At 36.0% G+C, this 25,586-nt stretch overlaps 1 protein-coding gene across 18 annotated transcripts in view; it reads right to left on the bottom strand.

Moving 5' to 3' along the window:
- Positions 1-25,586, bottom strand: part of DTNA (dystrobrevin alpha) — a 360,321-nt gene that overhangs the window by 246,574 nt on the left and 88,161 nt on the right. For 7 of the 18 annotated variants that reach the window (XM_081078746.1, XM_081078750.1, XM_081078739.1 and 4 more), the window contains exon 1: positions 16,340-16,571. The exons of 7 other annotated variants lie outside the window; for them this stretch is intronic. The gene's annotated coding sequence lies outside the window, so the exon portion shown is untranslated. Of the gene's footprint in view, positions 1-16,339; positions 16,572-16,713; positions 16,840-25,586 lie in introns of those variants that run through there. 4 more of the 18 variants (XM_081078749.1, XM_081078744.1, XM_081078734.1 and 1 more) reach the window with 1 other exon arrangement.

Consider the following 25,586-nt stretch of genomic DNA (forward strand, 5'->3'; position numbering starts at 1 on the left):
GAAAACTTTTCACCAGCCTTTTGAGTAGTTTTAATTAAAATTAAGCTCCATTCATTCTCTCAAGCTTAGCAAAAGCATCTACCATGTTTTACCCAGTTAAGAACTTGAGTTGAAAATACGAGCACTTTCCTGTTATAAAAGTGCTGTGTCCGTGTAAAATTAAAATAGCTTCTGAGGACAATTTTCAACACATTTGGAAGAATTATGGCTTTAGAAATGCAACTTTCAGAAAGCAACACTGATGCTTTATTCAGTCACATGACTGCATTTCTTGCTACACATAATGCCTTCTCTCTCAGCATAAGCTTAATTCCTTGAACCATTAGCCTACTCTTAGTCTCTTTGCCTGGCCCATGGCTAGAAATAGCATACTGCTTGCCACAGAATGGGTGCTCAAAAGTATGTGTTGAATCAACAAATGAATGAATGAATTGAAGGATGTAAAAACCTTGCCTTGGTCCCTTTATGATCATGTACCTGTACTAACTGGAGTTACTGGTTCTGGATTAAAATGGTCTGATATAATGATGCCCTTTGGTCCCTATGACTAATTAGTAAAAACTGGATAGAGAAGCAGAGGATCCCGAAAGATAAAGTTAAAGGTCTTTGTACAAACAAGAAAAAAAATGTTTTAATGCAAATTTTCTTAGAAAAGTCACTTCCATCTGCCAGAAAATTCTCTAAAAATCCAACTCTAAGGAATATACAGTACGAATGGAGTTCCTTTTGTTTCTGAGGTTTATTGTAGCTCCTGTGGAAACAAAATGAAAGTCCTGAAAAAGTCTGTCTGGTTTTACCTGAGGTTCAGATTCTGGTTCCTGAATCAGATTGTCGTTCCCTGTTTTGAAGAAGTCTCCATCTTTTTTTGGTCCTTGACCTGACACTGGCAGGATTATCGTGTTGTGCAGCTCCCATGTATTCCGTGTCAATGGTGCCCCCTTGGAGCTATGGCCTATGGTGGTCCTATCATGGGCCTGAACACCTGTTCCCATTTTTTTCCCATGGTAATTTTTAAAAAGAAAAATCTTCATATTTTCAAGAAAGTCTGATGTTATCTCTGTCATAGACCAAACTGACATTTTAGATTAAACCAGTGTGGCTTAGTGATAACAATTTAAGTTGTTCTTTTAATGGTAAAACACACTGGTTGAAAACATGAGTTAGCTGTAACATTTTCACAGGCCCGTTCTGGTTTCTTTATTAGGCATGCAGCGCCAGTTCTTCATTTAGTTCTTTCTAAAAGTGTTTTTTTTGATGAATATATATTGTTGTAATACATAATGATCTTTAAGAAATTTTGTTTCAAACACTATGTGATCATGTCTAGAAGCGAGAAAAGGAAATTTTTCTGGACCAAAGGCTAGCATTATATCTGTCTACCTTCCCTTGACCAAGAAACAACAGCGTATGAAATTTGCAATAATAGCTGATGTATTTTACATGGTATTTTCATGAAATAATCCCTAAAGCAATTCAGTCACTCCCCATAGGTTTTTCTTTTTAATCATAATTTAAAAAACAGCATAGGCTGAACACAACAGCGCTGTGCTTTTTGGTGTGCAATAGGTGAGCTACATTGCTCACAAATGCCTGTTTTATAAATTTCCCTTTTAAGTTTGTTCTGGAACTTTAATTTATCAATTTCCCCTTTCTTTCCTGAGTCTTCAAATTACCCATTTCTATGATGTATTTTCATATAAGCAATTCAAATAGTTTCAAGTTTGTCCTATTTAAAAGTCATGTTAAAAAGAAATGTCCTGCAATTTGAGTTCCCAATTGGCCACCCTCTCTCTGAAAGCTGGTCATTTAGCTGAAACCCCTCTTTATTTTCCATCGAGGGGACCTCCATGTAGCTGGGGAGTTCCCTCTGGGCATTGAGCAATGCTGGCTTGGGATGGGATGATGCAGACAAAATGAAGCTGTCTTCCCACCCTTTTTACTGTGTTTCCCTGAAAATAAGACTTAGCCGAACAATCAGCTCTAATGAGTCTTTTGGAGCAAACATTAATATAAGACCTGGTATTATATTATACTACATTATTATTATATGACCCAATCTTATATTATAGTAAAATAAGACTGGGTCTTATATTAATTTTTGCCCCAAAAGACACATTAGAGCTGGTTGTCCTGCTAGGTCTTATTTTCAGGGAAACACAGTATGTGGTTATTTTCAAGTTTTTTGTTCCACTGTGTCGCAAAGTTTCTTAAGTGGACTCCAGAGCTCTCCCAGAGCTGCTTTTGTTCATGGATCGCTGACTGATTATTGATCTTTATGGGGGGACCAAGGTCACCATTTTGGTGATGTCACTTTGGTTAATTCTTCCCAATGTCTCCTGAAGATGCTCTTCCTCTTTCTCAGCGCAAATGGCTAGTGCTCACTGGGTTCTTCCTCAGCCTTGTTTTCCTTCTGGTATAAATCTCCTTGGGATAACTTACACTTTTCATAGCGTTAGCCACCTATACACAAATGACTTGTAAATCAATGTGTCTACACAAGACATTTACCCCCATTTCCCAGCTACCTACTGGATCTTTGCACATGGATATCCCACAAATGCTTCCAACTCAAAATGTCCAAAACCACTGTGTCCAAAACCTTTCACATATTTCCTATCATAATGAATGACATCACTGTCCATCCTGTTGCCAGATCAAGAATCTGGGAACCATCCTCGATATCTCTCTTTTTTTTCTGGCCCACAGCCAGTCTCTAACTCATATTTATTCTATTTATGATTTATCTCTTAAATTTATCCTCCTTCCCCTCGCCCCCACCTCCACTGCTATTATCACTGTGACTTCCTTAGAAAATTAGGCTCTAATGTTTTCTGCTTGGAATTGGTAGTGTATTGCCTCTTGCCCTCCAGCCTTTCTTCAGACCGTGATGACAGTGGTTTTCTAACATTCAGATTGATCATGCCACTGTCTGATCATAATTCTTGAATGATTTCTCATTGCCTCAGTATAAATTTTAACCTCTTTCAGTCTCAAAGACCTTTTATACTTCCTTCTATCTGTCCAGTTTCATTGTGTACCACTTATGACAACATATTTTATTGTACTAATTAATACTAAACCATTTTTAGTTAACTAAAAATATACTTTCTTACCCCTCCAACACTTTTTAAACGATGTGTACTCCTTCCAGAATATTATTTTGCATTCATATTGTGCACCCTTCCCCCGAATCTGCCTGTCAAACTTGGAGTCTTCTTTTAAGTTTTAGCTCATTTATACTTCCTTCTATTAATCATCTGCCCTATTGTGCCTTTGGGGCTTATGTTGTGGCGTCTGTCACATAAAATCATCAAGATTTGCTTGTGTATATGTCTTTCGCCTACACTCTGTGAGCTCCTTATGGACAGAGATTGCATCCATAGACAACAATTGATACATGGCTGGTGGCCAAAGTAGATAGTGAATGAATGAAAAAAAGCAATAAAAAATACACAATATCTTGATTCTCCAGGGTGACTCATGTTACCAATGATTTTATGAAAGTGAAAAATGCTACATCATGATTACAAGTAATTTTTTTGTTTGTTTCAACATGACACTAATTTGAAGCTCTCTCTTTATCCACAGCATGAAGCTCTTAAAAACATCAAAGATATCATTTCTGACAATGAACAGTTTGGTCAAAGCCTCCGAAAGTGACACAGACAGAAAGGAATAATCAAAAATGATTGAGAAACTGAGAGGATTGTACTAGTAGTCACAGAATTATGACCTGTCTGCTCCAGCCTTTGAAGAACATTTTCTATTTGCCTGCTCTGTGTACAATGACCTGACCTTGTGTTTGAATAAAACAGTGATTTATAGTCACCACTGGTTTAAAATGCTTTACTGACCAATTTTTAATCCTTCTGTCCCTAGTGTTTCCTCATCAAAAATGATTTCATGATATGGCCTACAATATTCCTAAGAGGGACGAACTACAGAAAAGAAAGTCGTTCGGGTTCACAGATCATTATGATAAGGGCCAAAAAATGGTTGCCATAAATTTTTTAAAAAGCCTCAAGATGTAACAGAACAGAACTGGACTGGGCTCTACTCTTGGCCCTTGTGTTCTTGGACAAAGTTAGGCTGTGCTTTCCTCTCCCATAAAACTAACAGAGTGAACTAGTCACAAGATGATATCTAAGCCTGCTCCGAGTTCTAACATTTGGTGATTCGATCCAGAGAAAAGCTTCTCTGGATCCAGTAAAATATTAGAAAATTCTATTATCAAAGATGTGGGGGAAGCGTGCAGAGGAGGACGTTCTCATAAAATTGGGCATACTCGTTTTTAAAGCAATAAGAGGATAGCATGAAGGCTGACTCATTATAACTGATTAATGCACTGAGAACTTTCCCAGTCATGATTAATTCTCATGGGTATACTATCCTCATTTCGATTAGTACATATAGTGTTTCATAATTATAAGGTAATCAGAGCAAGAAACACTGGTGGGGAAGTATTTACAGGTAAACTGAGCACAACTGAAAATGTCAAAGTGTAATAACATTTACTGATGAGTGTAAGCCCTGCAAAATAAATGACAGCAAGCTTTCCTTGTTTATTGCTCCTCAATATACCGAATCACAGCGTGGGCAGGGAAGATTCTTCCCAGGTCTTTTTATTTTTGTAGTGATGCGGTGTTACAGAATATGCTTGGACTCTGGGGTGTCACATTACTACAGTTACACACCCACATGTCCTTCAAAAATACATGATTCTTCCAACCTTTTACTTTGCTAAAAGAATGACACAATTTCTGGGGAAAGAAGTGAGCACCTATGAATTAATATTTATAGATCTCAACACAGGAGACTGGAGGGAACTCCTTATTCTGAAAATATCAAGTAACACTTAGCACAACCTTGCTGCAGTTAGTCAGTCATGCTTTATTTTCCCAAAGTGCCATCTGTTATGGCAAACTTCAACAGTACTCGGGCACAACATTAAACAGTTCCTCAGCAATGGCTATATGTGTATGGAGGGGGAAGGGAAGAATTAAGACAATGAGCTCTAGGTATGTGACCCCATTTACTGGAGTACTTAGAGAAGCTGTCTTGGCATACTCTTAGCACAGTCAATTCAAGGTTTAATCTTCTGACAGCTGCTAGAAGCGCCAATATTCTATGTGGTTGACTCAAGAAAGATCTAGGTGTTTAAATAGCAGGTAAAAAGGCAGCAGAGTTGACTCTGACAGAAAAATTAAGAAGCCTGACTTATGTTTTCACACAGAGATGGTCATTCCAATGTACAGACAGATGTATAACTTTTTCTCAAAAAGAAAAACGTAAGTTCTGAATGGGATCTTGGGATTTTATAAATTCCTTGAAGCATGAAAGAAACAAGTTGGGCCTAGAAATTTTTATGCGTAGTTCTCACCATTATACTATCTTAATCCCCAAAAGAAACTAAGAAATACTTTTGTCAATTATCTGAATATTTGAGTAGAAACACATAATGATGGGCTCTCCAGGGTGTTAAATGCTTCACGTAGATGAAGAAACTGACCTAGTAGGGTTATTTAGTAGAATACTAGAGGATGTGTATTTTATGTTTAGCACTGCTAATGTAAAGTCTTTTTTTCTGATAGCAATTTGTAAAAACATGGCTACATATTAAGGCCACTCTTGATTGGCCTTGTCATAGCTCAGGCTGTCTATATTTCTGCAGGCTTGGGCACATGAGCATGTCTCCAATCCACATAAAGCAAATCCAGTTATTTAGATCTATAAAATGAGGAGGACATGGCACAACTCATTTTACAAGATTTAAAATTGAAATTGATCTGTCAAAAGAGCATAATGTTTGGGTAGCTTTAATAAGGACTGGGGCTTCCCTTTTTGGGTCTCCCTTAATTGGAACTATAGCAACTTAAGATTCAAATCATAGGAATTTAGAACCATAGTTACTTTCAGATTAAGCACTGTGATAATCCTCCATCTTGTATTTCACTGTTTATTAAACAGAACCATCTGGAAATAATCTTCCTCATGGAGTATCAAAATGGTACCTCTTTTGCCTTTCTCCCTGTTGCTCTATGTAATTCTGAATCTTCTGACCTATTGATGTTGGATAAGGGGGTTTATAAGAGTCATTGAAAAAATATCCAGCAAAACTCAGAACTTTGAGCACTTATGGAAGACTGCTACAAGATGCCAAGAGGCCATGAGAAAAGATAGGAGAGACCCTTCAGGATAAACACCTCTGTGCTAAGAATGCTGATTACAGTGACAAATATTTTTCCCAGCTCTGTTAATGGGTATTCATAGTATTGCAGAAGGGCTGAAACTATAAGAAAATGAAGTATAGTCTCTTTTTTATATAAGCTTTGCTTAGAATGCCCATTTTGGAATTAGGCTAGAGATTATTCAGCTTATATCAAATAGATTTCTAAAGAATTCAACTTAAAAATATACAGGAACACCCTCTTCCCAGTGGTTCAAATAAGATTCCATCTAACTAGGCATTACGGAATCAGTTAAATTTTCCAAAGTTTTATGAGCAGACTATTGCTATATTCTCTCTTCTCTGCCTCCATTCTTGTCTTCTTTAAAATCATCATCCAGAATGATCAATCTACCTAACATGCAACTCTTAGTATCTAGAGCTTACTTCTCAAGCAAAGGAGATTTTTTTTAATCAAAGGAAATTCTAAAGAACACTATCAATGTGTTGGCAGAATAAGAAGCTATTGGATAGACATGGTGCATCTTTCTGGAAACTTGAAAACAAATACTTTTATGTTGAAACAAAAATATAGAGTAAAATGTAAATATGTTATAGTTTCATACACATGGCAGATCATTTTGAACTGTGGCTCTAGACACTCCTGTGAGTATGCATTTATTCTTCTTTTTGCGTGGTTTACTTTGGGGGAGAGGCTTGAATTTCAGAAGCACTAAGTATTCTAAGGAAAAGAGAAGAAACCCCTTGGCATGACATAAAGGGCCGTCCACGTCTGGGTACCTATTTACTTCTACAAACTCATCTCCTTTCATTCGAGCCTCAATCTTGAGGACCATCAAACTGTTGACCACTCCCTCTACACACCATGCTGTTTCCTCTTTGCTCATTCTAGTCCTTCAATCTTGAATGCCCTTCCATCTTTCTTTATCTAGGTACCTCTAGGTACCTCCCTCTTCTTCATCTAGGTAACTCCTAGTCACCAGTCAAAATCCAATACAGTTGTCACCTCCTTCAGGATATACCTTGGCATCTTAATATTCTATCTATCACTTCATATATTATGACTAAATTATCATCATAGGGACCTGTCTTCTGGGTACTCGTCAAAGACAGGGACTTCACAAAGTGCAGGTCATTTAAAATGTCAGATACAGGGTCTAACTCTGAGATTTAGAACTGTCTTATTCTAATGTACAGGTTGTGGATTAGGTAATTTTGACATGAGTCTTGGTTATAAAATAATTATAAAAAATAAGCACATGATTAATTTCTCTTTAATTTGTGAATTTTTTTTGTTGTGAAATAGAACACAGTAAACTAAACCTGATTTTTCGTTCATTTTGAATTTTGAAAATACATATCATTGTCTGAGCTAGAAGACTATATAGACTTTATAAAACCAAGATTTAAATTTGTTATACTGAAGTTTCAGCTGTATCAAATAGACCTCTAAAGAATTAAAGTAAAAAAAAATCCGAGAGCCCTCCAGTGGTCAAAATAATAGATGCAAATAGTCACAGTTATTTACTCAATATTACTCCCTCCAAAGAATTTAAAACATTTCAGTCTTCCTTTTAGAAAAAAATGTGTGCTTTGATTACTTTCTTATATCACTTATATTACATAAATTGTTTTTATTAGCCCTATAGGAAAACATGTTTATCCAAATCATTTAAATAAACCACAGAAAATAGCAGCCCATATCACCCATTTATTAATGAGAGATTTTAAGTAGTCGCTAGAATTAAACCACAGAAGGGCAATCCTAAATCTTGTCCAGATATGAGTAATTTAATTCCTTCCATTGTAGCCATTGAGAGAAATGTGGCTGTATATTAAAACCACTCAAGATAAAGAAAGGATCTAGTCAACTTTGTATCTGCTACTTCTGTTTTCCCTTTAAGCATAGAGTTGTATTTTAATGTGCATATTCCTAGACTTGTAAAAGCACAGTGTGTGTGTGTGTGTGTGTGTGTGTGTGTCTGTGTGTGTCTAAATTGTAATTCTGATGGTTTGCATAAGAGATGTGTTGGCTTCTCTTTTAGCAAATGCATATCTAACTAAGCCAGGCAGCAGCACTTACATTTGTTTCATCTCTTTTTATCAGATTACCAGTAATGTTTTGGCAAAAAGCCTGGAGTAATGGCTCTGCCTTGAAAATTGTCACACTCTAACATTTACCCAAATGCTGAAACACTGATTGGTGAGGGTATTTTTGGTTTGTTATAATTAAATTTCAATATTACCCTATAAGAAAGTAAAGCTTGTTTTAAAAACTCCCACCCACATTCCTACATATGGTGTTCAATATAGGATTAAGATTCTCTTTTGCAAACATAAAATAATATATTTAATTATTATATTCCAACATCTTTATAGATTACCTTTAAAAAAACCCAAAAACTTACCCTATGCTTATTTATTTTTAAAAGCAACATCATAGGAGAAATGCTAAGAAAAAAATTTATGCCCTATAATTCAATTTCATACTGAGAATTTTTTTGCTTGTTTTCTAAATGTCTTAGACAGAAAAAAAATGTTCATCAATTTTCCCTTTTACAAGAGTAATAATGTATGCAGACTTACCACTTTATTCAATGTTCCTAAGTATAAAAATAAATAAAAGTCAAGTTCAGTTAGTATCTATGAATGACCTTCAAGAAATTCAGCCTAGTGCAAGAAATGTTATGGGTAATTCTCAGAAAACATACTCTCATGAAATAAATTATTACCTAAGACAAAAGTGGGCATTTCTGGAGGCTATATTGTATCTTTCAGGCCACTGGGGTACCATATAGGAGACTGAAGCAATAATTTACCCTCGTGCAATGAAAAATATAATGTAACTTACACACCAGGATCCTCTGCCTCATTAAGTTCAGCACTTCCCTCATGTCATTTTAAAGGAGCGATTATAGTACTGTAAATCTAAGTAACTTAGATTTATGTTCTGGTGCCTGATAAATGGTTATACAGGACATTTTTCAGCATTTCAAATGTTTTAGGTGCTAGACAGTTTCAGAATGTAGATATAATTGATTTTACCATTTGACAAACAGATAGCGTTCTGCTGTGTGGCTTTTCAAAGAATCGCAAAGAAGTAGTCCTGCAGTGCTGAGAAGAGATCTTCAGATCCTTCTACAATGAATTTTTAGAGGTATTGCTGACATCATTATGGTTTCTGAATCTTATAACCCCAGGGAAAATTATAAGCAAAAATCAATCAGCAGGAAAATGTGTGCTAAGAATGTATGCTATCCACACTTTTAATTGAATGATTTCTTTTTCTGTGATGCAGAAAGAACAGATATTTCCCAAATAATTTTCTTTTTAAAAAAAGGTATTGATTTATCTCTTACTTTTAGAATGGAGGGAGGAGAACTGAAATGCTGATAAATAAAAAGCAGAATAATATTGCCAGAGTGGACAAGGGGATGAAAGTACACATGCTCCCTGTCACACCTAAACATCCTGATGCCTATAACCTAATACTTAGGATTTTCTTTGAATAGAGGTGCTAATGGCAAAAAACTAATGGAAAATTTGGTTCATTTTAAGTGGTCACAGCACTTAATTGAATATACTACACATTCTAAAAAAAAAAAGTAGACATTTTGTTCTTGTTAGTCTATTACGCCTTTTCTTGAACAAAAATATTTTCATAGATGGTAACTTCAGTAAAGTATCTTTTGAAACTCCACAGTTTCTTTTTCCTTTTTAAGCTTCAAAATTTTTGAACTTAAAGGAGGTGAACAAAAATAAAAGAATCAAGAAACAGGCGTTGAAGTTGAAGATGACTTTTCTCTTCATATCCTTCTCTGTATGAAGACAGAAAGGATAACTATGTCTAATAAATTAATATTCTAAAATGGAATAACAGTTTTAGAGTTTCAAATGAAATGGATAAAATAGTACAAATCCCTTTTGAGTTTTGGGTTCTGATGAACACTGCCAGTCTCCTTACCTGTGGCTGTACCACAAATCTTATGAGTCAATAAAGTTACACATATGTTATTGGATGCCATATCAGTTTAAAATTTGATTTGTTTGTGTTTAAAATCAATGCCATCTATCAAGAGAGTATAGTGTACCCAAGAGTAAATCTATCTTTAAAAGTCATTTAAAATTCTCACTTTTATGTTCTCAAAGTATTACATGAGCTACCACATTATCAGACTTTTAAGTATTAATACAACAAACAAGGGGTGATTTAAACCAGAATTTACCAAGTGTGTTAAAAAAAGTGTTAAAATATTATATATATAAAATGTTGATGTATGTGTTAATATATATTAGGTTTATATACCTGGGGTGCCAAACAAATATATACACATGACTTGTATTCATCTTTTCTTATCAGTATATATTGATTATTACAATTTTAATACAGTCTTTTTCCTTTCTTAAAATGTGTATACATTTTTTTGGCTCCCTCTATATATTCAAATTATGTGTATCCAAATTAGCTTGAGAAACACTGAGTTAAAGAAAATCACACACGACTGTTTAGTGTGAAATTCTAAGAATCCTTAATGCTAATGGTCACCTCAATCTTCAAGAGAGGAATATAATATATAGTGCTGCCCAAATTCATTTGACCCAGGATCCTCATCTTTTTTTTCCCTTCCATATAGCATTTCCTAGAATTATTGCTCCCAAGAACATAAATTGGATTTGCTGATGTAAATTAAAATCCAAAAGACCTTTCAATATTGGTTTAATAATTTTTCAACTTTTAAGTGTCTCATTAATCTTTGAATTCTCCAGTTTTACTTTGTTAGTACTTAAAACTAAATGCAAAGCAAAAAGTGGAGTATCAGAGGGATGAAAATTGCTATTCAAAACTATGCATTTCTAATGTATAATATAAATTACCATTCTTCTGTGGCATTTTCGCCAAGCCTGGTCCTTTTACTTTGCCTCCTGGAAAAAGTGGGGGCTAGGGATTAGCATTATTCAATTACATTTTTCTCCATTTCACTGCTACACATAATGGTTCTCAGAGATGGGAAAATGTTAACATTTTTACATTTGCTCTCTACATTGTATAGGAATTGCCCCATCAGAGGCTCTTCTTCCTTCCTGATTCTGGGCAGGACTCTCTGAGAGACAAGTGTGAGGACAGGTAAAAAAAATCCTAGGATTCCAAAGGACTGAAAAAGCTGTAACAGGAAAGATCACAGATACTTTGAAAATGACAAGGATTTAGAGAGTCAAAAAGTCTCAGTGGGGATGAGAGTCAAAGGACGCAAACAGGCAAAAGATGCTGGCATCAGATTGCACATCGCTTGCCTACATGTTACCAAGTATGGACAAATACTGTTCACAAGTACAGAAAACTTCACGTCTAAATCTCTGTTCTTCTGGGGTTTTGGGGCTGCCTATCATCCATTAGTGTGGAATTCATTAGAGTTCCTCATAAATATTTAAGCCCTCTTTCCAGGAATGTGTTAAGATTGTATTCCTTACCCAAATGACGTTAGATGTGACCACGTAGCATGCTTTGGCCAAGGAAATAACAGTATAAGGAACTGTGGATTATTTCCAGGGGAAACAACAATGTAGAAGAAAAGGCCCTTCAGCCAACCCACGATGGATAATTTGCTTGAGTAAAAAGGAAACATTGCTTTTTGATAAGCTACTGAAGCTTAGGGGTTGTTTATCGCCTCAGGAAACCACACCTGGTATATCTGGAATACTTCCTATGTCTGCATTTTAGTTTTATCATATATAAAAGAAAATAACATATGTCTCCTATCTACAAAATAGTATGAAACATTGGATGCCTCTTACAAGAGAATTACTACACTTATCTGAGGTGTTAAAAACAACATCTTTTGATGAGTAAATATGTTTCTACAAATGTGTAGTAATGAACAGTCTAAGACAAGGAAGTTCATATGCATTAGAAAATAAATTTCATTCAAAATTACTCTACATCTTTCATTCTTGAACTATGATTAATTCAGTGAATTCATTCTTTCAGTATGCATAAATTTGTGTACTACTACATAACATAGGAATGGCGTATAAAAGTAATGTGAGACTAAAAAAGAAAAATAATATAAATAACTCTATTGGTCTCTTTAAAATACAGTTATATGGTCTCATCTGGCAAAACTGGAAACAGATAACCTCCTCCTCCACAAAACAGCAGTAACCAAAGAAGCAAACGTATTTTTAACTGACTCTACTTGGCATAGAGGACCATTAGTGATCACTATTCCTGATAGAGTCTAAAGTCAAAGAATAATGATGTTCAGAAAGAAAAAAAAAAGTAGAACAGGAATTGTTGAGGAAAACTTCATGGTGACAGTCATTTGTTCATTCCTTAAAAATGTATTGGATGGTTTCTATGTGTCAGTTACTGAGAACATAAAAATGAGTAAAAAACAATTCCTTCCATCAGGGGCTCCCAGAATAGTGGGTGAGCTATACAATTAAAGAGAGTACATTGACGGTGACTTATGCGATTAACCTTGAAGAAGAAGTTGGATTTACCCATGAAGAGGATGTACAATGGGCATTCTGGGCCCCCAATCTAAAAAACAGTAGGTAGACTAGCAGAGAGGTATGACAGCGTATGGAATATTCTGGAGGCAGCAATTATGTGTTATTAAAGTGTTGGTGATAACCAGTGAAGCAGTGGAGGTGATATTAGAGAAACAGGTGAAGGCTTTGTGACAGGCCTCTAAGACATACTAAGGAATTTGTTTTGAAGGGAATAGTGAACAACTGGAGAATTTTAAGTGGGGGAGCAATCCATTCATGTCTATGATTTTTAGTAGATACGTATATTGGTCCTAATGTGCAAGATGTGTTGCGGGGTAGAGCCTAGAGGCAGGATAACAACTAGGGGACCACCGTAATACCCACGTGAGATGAAGACCTGAAGGAAAGCAATTGTAGAGAATGGAAAGGAATTTAAGATAATTCTTTAAATGTGGCGATACTGGATAGAGGCCAAGAGAAAGCAGGAGGAGTCAAGGTCAACAGCTGAGAGTGATGGCAGTGGAGGTGGATTAGAGAGACTAAAGAGATTACTAAGGAAAGGGGACAGCTAGGGACAAATAAAAGGACTGTTAAGTATTGTTGACAGCTCAAATAATGTTGGAAAACATGAATCTTGTGATCAGCATGCATTTGCAAATTTCCCCAAAAAACCTAAACAGATTACGTCACAACTAAAAAAAAATCAGAAAACTACCTGACATCATCAATAATATCAGCAGACTGCCTGATACCTTCTCCAGAATGATGAATGTTCAAAAAAAGAAAGAATGAAAGAAAGAAAAAAAGGACTATAAAAGCAGTAGAGTGAATTTCCATTCATTTCTGGTAACTAATGAGATCATTTGGATTGACATTCCCACTGAGGTGACTAAAAGTATTTAAAATATAAAACCAGCAAAGAGCTAATAAAAAGGTGAAGACTTCATACACGGAAATTTAGGAGAAGACCAGAACTCAGAGAGGAAAGCTCATCTTTGAAAGCTTTTGTTTTGCCCTTGGGAGTATGAGTGTCAGGCACAAAAGATCTGAGAAATCAGCTGCACTTTGGGCAGCCTTATGAGTTTCCTGGGGAAATCAGCGCCCATGGTCCTCAGAGGAAGGCTTTAACAATCTAACCCAACTTTAACCTGGGATTTCAAAAGGACAGTTCTTCCTTCAGAGGAGGAGGGAACCCCAAATCAACCATTCCTCACACAGATTTGCAGCCTTGCTTCTTGCACAAGAGAGATTCATGGAACCTTAGACGTTGCACTTTGACTAAAGTGGTTCTGGTGTGACATTGCCCCCCAGGTGCCTGGCAGAAGCAAACCGAAGTCCTCTGGAGGAAAACACCATCACCTTATTCTTACAAATCAATTTTAAAATATATTTCCAGCAGATATTCAACGATATCCAAGCAACCAAGAAAATATGATACCTTGAATGAGAAGTGATAGGAACAATGATAATATTAGGTTGGTACAAAAGTAATTGTGGTTTAAAAGGTTAAAAATAACTGCAAAAACCGCAATTACTTTTGCAGCAACATAACAGAAACAGATCCAATAATACTTGAGATATTAGAATTAGCAGACCTATATTATCAAATAACTATATTTAGTATATTCAAAGAAATAAAATCCAAGCTTGACAAGTTCAGCAGGGAACTAGAAACTCTGAGTGACATAATAGTAGCAGAGAAATATTCATTTGCTCCCTTTCTTGTCAACAGTATTCAGCCACATAGTTTAAAATTTTCACGTTAGAATTTAAAAATGTATATTCTTTTTCAGTTTTCTTTTGACACACTGAAAACAAAACCAAACCCAACACTGATAAGGCTAATATAATTCTATTTATATTTATAATCCAATCAGAAATATATTAGGTTAAGTATAAGTCTACGTGTGTGTGTGTGTGTGTGTGTGTGTGTACCTGTGTGTAGTGAGCACACACATGCATGTGTGAGCACACCCACACATTTCTTGGAAACACCTATGATTTCTGCCAGGCTCACTCGTCTAGTGATCAGTTCAGGCCACAGCTGGGTAAAGCAAGGACAAGCATTCAATGGGTCCAGGGATAATTTTCAAAGGTATCACCCACTCGCAGAGAAATGAAAATTAACAGCAACTTTTACAACCTAATGGGTTAATTACAAGTATTAGGGAAGATTAACTGGTATTTAACAAAATTATCTAAACAGTTGGGAGGTTAGGTATTTATATTGAGACGCAAATATTCCTTGGACTTAGTGCATTGACTTTAAAACACTCTACAGTCAGATGTTTCCTTGAAGTAGGTCATGACTGCAAGGCAAGGAGGGACTGAGCAGTGATATTCATCAGTGTTCAGAGGGAGAAGGAAAGCTGAAGGGGGAGAGAGAAAGTGGGCAAAGTAAAGAGGGACAGACATCAAAACTGAGCTCTGCAAACTACATTTTGTTTGGTCTTGCTACATTATTCAGTAGTTGTAAAATCAAGTGACTCTGTCAACATAACACTCATTTTTCATTTTGGAAGTGTAACACGGTATATCATTTATTCTTATCAAAGTTGAGTAAAAACTCCATATTAAGTCATTCATTGCTTGTACTTAGTTTAGCCAACTTAATTCATTAGAACCCAGTCTAGTTGACTGGACAAAAAAACGGCCAGTTGAATTTAACAGCTTTTCGGCCCCGCACTCTGTAACGAGAACATCAGCAGATTTAATTTCCCCATATAAAGCAGAATTTCCAGTTCACACCATGTACTCTGTGACTATTACGGACAGTATTTATTCTGAAGGAATGCTGTGCAAGTTTGGAAAAGCTGTCTCTAAGAACAAAGCCAAGAAGTCATTTGACAAAACAAGAAACCAAATCTATACATGGTCAAAACATGAAGAGAACTAAAGTTTATCTTTTTTTTTTTTTTTTTTAACGTTTTGAAATCCTTAAAACACAGTGTGGCAATAGCAAATTAGACAACTCTTTCCCTCCTCCACTCTCAAGCTCTGTATAATCAGAATGCCTCCCTTTACTTAGCAAATATCAGCTTTTTGGGAGGAGGAGAATCTGCTTGGAATTAATGAGGCGACACCAAAAAATAACTTCTATTAATAAATTGTTTTCTTCAATGGAAAATTGCCATGTTTTTCTCCTTTTTTTTTAAAGAATATATCCTAAAGACTCCTATAAACTTTAGACCACCTGAAACTATGTCTTTTTCCCTTTCTACATATTTTTCCTGTTTTCATTTTTTTTAAATTTTTTTAATTTAGGAAGTGCCATAGTGCCACGCAAGGAAAATAACTCCACTCACAATAATACAGTGGCCTCCAGTGGCGTCATCACACAGTAATACTCAGTCTGTGTGGTGACATATAATTACTGATATGGTAATTCAATAAATGTAGGGTGTTTAAGGAGGAGTTAATAGGGGGAGAAGTAAGGGTAAGAAGTTACAGATGTGAAAGGTAAATATCAAAACCCAGCTGAAGTACTCTATTTTTTTTCTGCTGTACAAAATGTAAAATGCCAGCTATCTCAAGAAAGGTAAGAACGTTACAGCCCTGGAAAATCTTCATTATCACTTTTTCATTCACACAAAAAGAAAGAAAAATTCAACATTAACCTTCCCAGAGGAGATGCGCCTTAAAATCAATCTTTTCACTTACCCTAGAGTGTGTACAGCAGGATCTCTTAAATCCTTTTAATTCCAGTATATCCAGAACATACATGCATTCTTAGCACATTCACTTAAAGAACAAACTTGAACCAAATTGTTACTTAAAACAGAGATCCTAACAGAACTCTGAAATTCTAGGGAGAGAGATGAGTTTAAAATCCAGCTTCTAGATCTTGGTGTATACTGTGTCTATCTTTAACTTGAAAATGATTTGGTTTCACATTCCATTGAAGTCCCACTGGCAGATGCCTTTGGTAAACTCACCAATAGCAGGCTTTCAAACGTCCTCCCCTCACCCCCTCCTCCCTCTGACTGAGCTTCCGCTGTTACATCTAGTGCTGATTTACTCAGCTGTCTTTTTACCTGTCGCTGCGTGGGTAAAAGGACGTGCTTTCATTGATGGCTGTTACGGAAACCCTTAGAACTGAAGATCAGCCTGAGGAATCACTCTGTTTCCCAACCCCCTGTCATTCCCTCCCCCTCCTTACTGCCAGAAACCAACTGACTTCCAAACTTGGCTGTCTGAAAAAGAATGTTCTCTGATTGGCATTCCTGGAAGCAGAAAGCAAGGGCAGCTCAAGTTTTGTTCTGTTACTCAGCATGAAAAATCTTCCCAGGTACACACAATACAAATAAGTTTCCTGAATTTTTTTTCCTTGACTTTGAGGAGAACGGAACAAAAATTTGGGGAAATTACAAATATTTTTGGTGCCAAATAGTATTTAAGTTTTAACAGGCACACACAATTGTACTCAAAATGGCTATGGATACAGGGAAAAGAGTGAAATGACAAATCTGTAGTTAAAAGTTGATTTTCCTTATTAGCAAATGAGTTGGGACCCATTAGAGCAGGGGTGTCCAAACTGCGGCCCGCAGGCCAACTGCGGCCCATGATCCATTGTTAATTGGCCCGCAGCAAATTCCAAAAATATATTTAGTTTACTTAAATAAACCAGGTGAGGCAATATGTACTTCACCTTGAGTGAGTGGCCCGGCTGTTTGTGTATTTTACTGCATATGGCCCTTGGTAAAAAACGTTGAAAAAAGGTTGGACACTCCTGCATTAGAGGAAGAAACAGTTATGCTGCCTGCTTGACAATATTCTGGAAGGCAACTGTGGCTTTTCTGTGAGAGAAAAAACCTTGTTTATAGAACTGTGAAAAAACAGTTTTCAGTTGTCCTGTATTATACATTGCAGACAGTAGGAGGACAGGGTACAAAGACTTCTACGTCCCTGTCAACCTTTTTTTCCAGGACTGTCTTACAAAGTTTAGTGAGGACTGAGAAAGAAATTGTGTGTGTGTGTGTGTATGTGTGTACACTGTACACACACACATATCTGAAAGAAGAGGACTGAATGAAAATGAGAAAAAGATACACTGCATCAAATAGAGTATGACAAGGATTAATAATGTGGGTCCCTTTAAATCACTAAATAAACTTGTGTTTAATATTTATTTAATGGTCACTGAAGTCTAAAGATCTGCTGCTGAAAATAATTTGCCTCTTCATGATCAAAAGAGTGAATTTATTACATGCAGTTTTATAGACTAGACAACTTCTTAGGGCCTGATTAAGGATTTATAATTTCGATAATCAAATCAAACCTCAAGCATTTTGGGGTTTGCAAATTTCAGCTGGTTGTGGTTGCCAACTCTAGGCAACTGTCAGCTGGCGGGCTCAGAGTAGTGGTGTGGCTGCAGCTGCTCCTTGCAACTTGTACAGACATCTCAAAACTATTCAATGGCGGAAGGTTGACTCCAAAAAGAAAGCTTTCTCTTTGTTTGTGGTTAGTTTTAAATTTTCTGTTCTAAGTGCTCTTTTACCACATCTAGAATTAAATCATTTTAGGGAAACATGAGTGAAAACATTATTAAGTGGCATCGTATTACTAATTTATTTCAGTGATATTTTGATGCCCCATATAGACTGGCATCCTATTATCTTGCTCCCTCCTTAACCTGTTACTTGTCTTAAAAAAAATGATTAAAAGGAGGAGGAAGAAACTTTTCTTCTTATTATTCCCAAAGTTGATTATCTTAGGGAAATTTCAGGCTATATGAAATGATAGATACGGGTATCTAAGTGACTTCAGAAATAAATAGAAAGATTCACCCAGAGAACACATGTGCCTGTCTCTGAGTTTCTTCTTTCCTCTTTCAAAACACTCCTCCCCGAGGCTAATGGATGGTGTCAAGACACGTGAACCAAGCAGAGTGGACAGACGTGGCGGCAGGCCGTCTGGTTCACATTCAGCCACATTATTCATTATGTTGTATTTTGAGTGAACGCTAGCACATATCTGACTCTCAAAAAAATGTTTGTTGAAATTGAAAAACGGCTTATTCAAAAGTGCATATTTTAACCTATAGAAAATGGTTATATGTTGGCTCACACTTTAAATAAATATGCTTTGCATTTTTGAATGATTTTATTTCCAGAAAAAAACTGTATCTCCTTTCAAGTCAATAACCAAATGATTATATGGAAGGTGTATTAGGTACTGTACACCTTCATGGAAGCCCTGCCTCCAAAAATCATCATGTATTTTGCGTCTGTGTGAGTGACTGACTCTAAACAGCATGGACTCTAAATATCAACATGGTGAATATTTTTAAGATCACTTGTTAATTTTGCTGGCTTACAAGAAAAATATAGAAAAAAAGGAAATGTTAGGTCCTGCCAATATCTCACATTAACTAGTAAACTATAACAATTTTCTTTATTGAATTGCTACTGGCCATTCCTTATAGTGCAACATTCATCAATCAAACATCTCCTTCAGTTCCCAACTTTATCTCCCCTGATATTAATATTTCATCTGTGCCAATCATAGAAATTCCAGAACAGTCTGCAACAGTAGTAGTCCAAACCCAAGTTTGACTGAACACAATGGGAATCTTTTTCTTCTTTTTTTTTCCCCTGTAACCTTCACAAGGCAATTGATAAGATTTCTAATGGCTAGAACTCAGTGTTTATCATGAGTAAATGTTATTTTTCTCTTTCATAAGCACTAATGTAAGAGTTAGTATTTGATCAGAAAAATAGCCTCCAGGGCTGGCTTCCAAAGAAAACTGGGCATGTAACTAACAAATCAAGTACCCTCGATTTATCATGAACAAGCAGTTAATCTCTGTTCCATTCTTCAGAAATAGACTGTATTAGCACCGTTCTGTGGATAGCAAATGCTGGTAGCAGGCTCCTTGCACAGGTGAACAAGGTGTTCAGACTCAGATCTTAGCTGATCTGTGAGGCATCCATGTATATGAAGAAACTGGTTATAGAAAAGCATGGCCCTTATTGTTTTCTTCCTCACCGTGGTCCTTAAGAGACTGGCATAAGGGATATTCTCAGGGTGATGGTTTTGCAGATAATTTTCTTTTTGTCTTTTGCATAGCATTTATTTTTTGAAAACATATACTATTTGCTATAGACTGAATATTTGGGACCCCCAAATGAATACGTTGAAACCCAATCATTAAGGATGGTATCTGGAGGTGGGGCCTTTGGGAGGTGATTAAGTCATGAGGGTGGAGCCCTCATGAATGGGATTAGAGCCCTTACAATAGAGACCCCAGAGAGCTCCTTTGTCACTCCTACCGTGTGGAGACATAGTGAGAAGACAGCCCCCTGTGAACCAGGAAGCAGGCCCTTATAAGACACTGAGTGTTGGAGGCTTGGTCTTGGACTTCTCACCCTCCAGGATTGTGAGAGATAAATTTCTGTGGTTAATAAGCCACTCAGTTTATGATATTTTGTTATAACAGCCTGAATAGACTAAGACACTATTAAGGCAAAAATGAGGGATTTTTTTTGGGGGGGACTAGTGACTAGTGACTTTTTTCTATGAAAAAATTAAAAAATTCAAGCAGTAGTTGTTTGTAAAGTAATTAAAATAGACAATGTCCAAGAAAAAGTAGAAAAACGGTACCTAAACAACATTAGAAAACAGATAAGAAAGGGATTCAAAACAGCAACGTGCTATGTATAATCAAATACTAACAATTTAAAAATTGGATGAAATGGACACCCATTGTGAATGCTTATCATATGATAATAGCCCTAATTATGGAACGGGCCATATGTATAAAAATGCTAATCATAACATCATGTCTGGTAGAGAAAAACTGAGAATGATGATAGTTTTGATGACAACAGAAAGACATGGGCTAATGTTTAGGTTAAAAATCATAGCAGTAAGTCAGACTAAGAAAGGCAAATACCATATGATCTCACTTATATGTGGAATCTAAAGAACAGAATAAAGAGGCACACAGAACAGAAATAGGCTCAGAGATACAGAGAAAATACTGATGGCTGCTAGATGGGAGGGGTGTGGGGATGGGGGAGAAGGTGAAGGGGTGAGAAAGTACAAATCAGTATTCACAAAATATTCATGGGGATACGAAATACAGTATAGGGACTATAATCAATAATGTTGGAAAGATTATATAGGCTGGCAGATGGGCACTGGACTTATCAGGGGATTCACGTCATAGACTGCAGATGCCTGACCAATGCGCTATACACCTGAAGCTGAAGTAGCATAATATTGAACGTCAACTTTAATTTTATATATATATTTTTACATAGATAATTATATTTCATATATAAGTATATATAATTAATATATTAATATAATATATATTAATAATGTATACAACTATATATTATATATAATTATTTATTATAATATATTAATATATAGTTATATATATTTATATATAGTTATATATATTAATATGTATAGTCATGGGATGTAAAGTACAGCATAGGGAATATAGTCAGTGGTATTGTAACAGCTATATGTGATATCCGAGGGATAGTAGACTTTGTGAGGCGGGTGAATGCCTAACTATTATGTTGTTTGGCACACCTGAAATTAATTAAAAAATCATAGCATATAAATGTATATGCATCATGATTTCAACTATATTAGAACATCTATAGGCACTAGAAGGAAAGATAAAGGCTAGAAGGAAATAAAACAAAATGATTTGTGGATACACAAACACACACACACACACACACACACACACACTCAAAATATTCAAGTAAGAATAATTGTAGCCTTCTTTCCTCACTTTCCTCTTGGTCTTTGAAGAGGCATCTCTATTTCTCTTCTTTGGGCCTGTTGTGCATGTGGGCTGTTAGGAGGGGAGTGGAAGGGAATGAGGAGGCTCTCTAATGTGGAAAGAGACACAGAAGAAGCTTAAGGGGCTTATGTTGATTTTAAGACAGGTCATGGAGGGATATACCCCCCAAAAAGAGTAATCTTAAAAGGAATAGTGACAACAAGGGAAGAAAGTGGGGAACAAAATCTGGCATACTTAGTAACGGAAAACAGCCTGTAAGCCAGATTGGGGAGCAGCTACTTTGAAGAGAATGACTTTAAAGAGACCAGTATCTGAAGGGGAGGTTTAGGAAATCTGGCCCTAGGACATCTGGCTGTGTGTTTTGTGATTTCTTCTCATGAAACACTTAATATGTCTCTCTTTCAAGATCTGATAGTGTCCAAGTTGTGTCTTTTGGATACTTCATAATATTGACATGTATATAAAATCTATAGATGCATTTCATCATGTAAACATTTTTGAAAAGTTTGGTGCTAATTGTTTTGACATGTTGTTATGGTTGCTAACATTGGTTTTCTTTGATAAGGGTAATAAATCATCTTCACTCTTGTCTAAATACGAGGTGCATATACTTTCTCAATCATTTTTCTCTACTTGCATTTCATTTCCTATATCTGTCTCAGTTGCCAGGATGGGTATTTCTATGTACTACAGTCTCTTGGGCTGAGCACTATATGTAAAATAACCAACCACACCCATTTGACTGGATTTCGATGATGCAGGATTTTCAGTGCTGAAATCAAAAAAGTCCCAGGCAAACCAGGATGAGTTGGTCAACCTATACATGTAATCTTGAATTTTTTACATGATATGTATGCTTTGGTAAAGATTAGCCTTTTTATTAATAGAGAGGTGTTTGGCCCCAGTAGAACAATACTCCCAAAATAGAGATTTCTTTTGTCTCTACCCCTTGTTAACTATGCAACCTAGGACAAGTCATTTTCAAGGGCCACTGTTTCCTAATCTCTACAAGGAGAATAATAATACATATTTCAAAGAATTGTGGTCAATCTCAAATGAGATATGAACAGACAGTAAGATATATAAAAATTATAAAATGAATAAATCTATGTTATATTTTTATCAACTTTATATAAAATTATACGTAACTGTAAAGCAAAGAAGCTTTTAGTTAGTTTAGATTGAGAAATCATAGAAGCCTATAGAAGAAGAACAATACTTCACACTTATAGGGGGGTGGTAGGAAGGGATGAGAGAGAAGGAGAGAGAGAAATTGGTTGACTGTGGGAATCAGGAGTGTTTGTTTCAGCATTTGATTTTTCCCTAAATTAAACTTACCAAGTTAAGGACAGTTTGTTTCTGAGAAACTCTAGCCAAGGAAACAATCAATACCACACATTTACAAAAGATGGGATCATCCTCAGTATTAAAAACAAAGATTTTATTTGTATCTTTTCCCTTAAGCTGGGTAGGGACACTTTTCATTGTGGGACCCAAATCAACCCTAATTAGAGCATAATCATACACATATCTATTACTGGCAAAACTAGAATTTCCAATATCATTCAATATTATCCTAGAGATAGAGAGATACCCCTACTTGAACTCTGGCAGCATGTGCCATATCTGCTGTCTCTTAAGAAGTGAGGGTGCAATTTGGTTTGGGAGCAAAACAAAAATATATTCAAAACTGTGCAGATATTCATCATCCTATGTTCAATCCATACTTGAAATCTGAACAGTTCTACTCTAAATTTCTTGAGATTTATCAAGAGTTTGACATAGGACAATTCTGCTTTGTGGGGTAAAAGAAAATGACAGGTGATAGCCAAACTGGATGAGTCTGGTAGTTATTATATTCAGCTTATTCACTTGGGAGCAATTTTTCTCCAGATGAGCATATGACTAATCAGTGCTTGGCAAACTTGTTTCTTGATGTTGTTGTTTTGCTATGGAACCCTTTATTCAAAGGAAATACTGCACTGAGATTTAGCAATGACAAGGGATTGCTCCTTTAGCAGAAACTCAGGTGCGAGGCCTGTGGCCCCTTCTACCCAGATCCCTTCTGGAAATGTCCAGGAACCTGGGAGGCACAGCGTGAAAATCCACTGAGTTCTAGTACTCACTGCACTCAGTATTGTGTTTAAATATAACTCTGATATATTAGAAAGAATTCATGCACATAGTTTAGAAACCATATAGAATAATAGCGCTTAAAAGAATGTCCCACCCTTGAATCCCAGAGGCCACCACCTTAACCTCTTAACTGTTAATTATGATGATCATCCCATTTTCCTAAGTAATACTCTCATGCACCTATTGTTTTGATTTTTCAAATTGTATATTATCTATTGGTCTTCTAGTATGGAAGATAAGGATTTAGTTCTTATACACACTTCCTCTAGTATGTTTCTCTCTCTCTCTCTCTCTCTCTCTCTCTTTCTCCTCCCTCCTTTTTCATTTACACACACACACACACACACACAAAACTTTAGGTCAAGCACTAGTCGGTGTTCACATTATTTTGGCTATGTATATATTGTTTATATGTAAACCATGTGGGATTTATAGTTCTGTTGCCTTTCTTTTAGATTTATCTTTTTCCTGACATTGGTAGTTGTGTCATATTTTTGTTTGCTTAATTTTCTATCGGCCCATCATTCAATTTTTAAAAACTCTCCAATAGATAGGTAACATTTGCCTTAATATAGACAAATGCATAAGTTATTTTTTTCAGGTATCTGCCTCCCACCCCAGTCCTTTTTGGGATAATAGTGCTACTGAGATGTCATCCTGGGACTGCCCTTTGCCTTTCTGTAGTGTTGGGTCCTGTTTCCTGAATTCTTTGTTCTACTTGTCCCTGATGGACTCCTTCATGCGTATGTGAGGGAAGCATATACTCCAGTAGCTTCATGAGAAAGATACTTGAAACATAAAATTTTGGAGAACGTAAACGCTTCAAAATATCTTTATTTTCTTCTTCCATTAATTGTTAGCTTGACTTGATATTGAATTCATTGTTGAGAAATACTTTTCCCTCAGAAACTTCAAGGAATTTCTTCACTGTCTTTTAGTTTCTAGTGTTGTTATTGGGGAGTTATTCTGTTCCCTGATCCATTTATTTCTTTATTCCTGGTGTTCTAATATCTCATGATGGTATACTTTGGTGTCATATCCTCCTTTCCCCACTGATTGTGTTTAAAACTCAAGGAACTTTTATTTATATTTTTTAATACTGGGGAGATTTTATTATATTTCTTCATCAATTTCTGAGCTCTACTTTCTCTGTTCTTTCATTCTGAAACTACTCTACTTTTAGTTGGATGTTGGACCCCTTAGACTGATCATCTAATTTTATTATCTTTTTTCTTCTATTTGTCTTCTTTCTGTCACCTCCTCTTTGCAAAAATTCCTGACATCTCTCTTCGGTTGAATATTTTATTTCTGCTAACATATGTTTAATATCTAAGAATTCTATTTGTCTCCAATTGTTCCTTTTTGATAATACCATGTTTTGTTTCATGGACACAATTTCTTTTCTAATATCTATGAGAATATACATTTTGTTTTGTTTTTCAAAGCTTTCACCTCTTCCCTGAAGTCTTTGTTTCTTTCAATTTCTTACTTGTTTGTTTGGGTCTCTTTTATGTTAGAGACTTTCCACCACATCTGGTATTTCTTAGTTATATGTTCACGCAATGTACAGTAGATGTTACCGTGTTTCCCCAAAAATAAGACCGGGTCTTATATTAAGGTTTACTCCAAAAGACGCATTAGGGCTTACATTCAGGGAATGTCATCCTGAAAAATCATGCTAGGGCTTATTTTTCAGTTAGGTCTTATTTTCGGGGAAACACGGTGGTATGTTACCATAGGCAATTAGACAAAGCTGAGCCTGAAATTCTTTTGGTGTAACTAAATTTCTCCCTGCTAAGGTAGTCAGATCTTCCAGAGAAGCTCCCCTCCAATGGTCTATGTAGGAGGGACAAGCCTCGTTACCAGTGTCCTGGGAGCAAAGCTGGGTAAGAAGGCTTGAAGGGAGGGGAGTTTATTATTCAGCATGCAGATTTCCACTTAATCTACCAGACTGCAGTTTTATTCCTCACCCCCACCTGCCACTGTTTCCAATATTGCTGAGTT

The sequence above is a fragment of the Rhinolophus hipposideros genome, assembly GCF_964194185.1.
Source record: "Rhinolophus hipposideros genome assembly, chromosome: 17".
Classification (NCBI taxonomy): Eukaryota; Metazoa; Chordata; class Mammalia; order Chiroptera; family Rhinolophidae; genus Rhinolophus; species Rhinolophus hipposideros.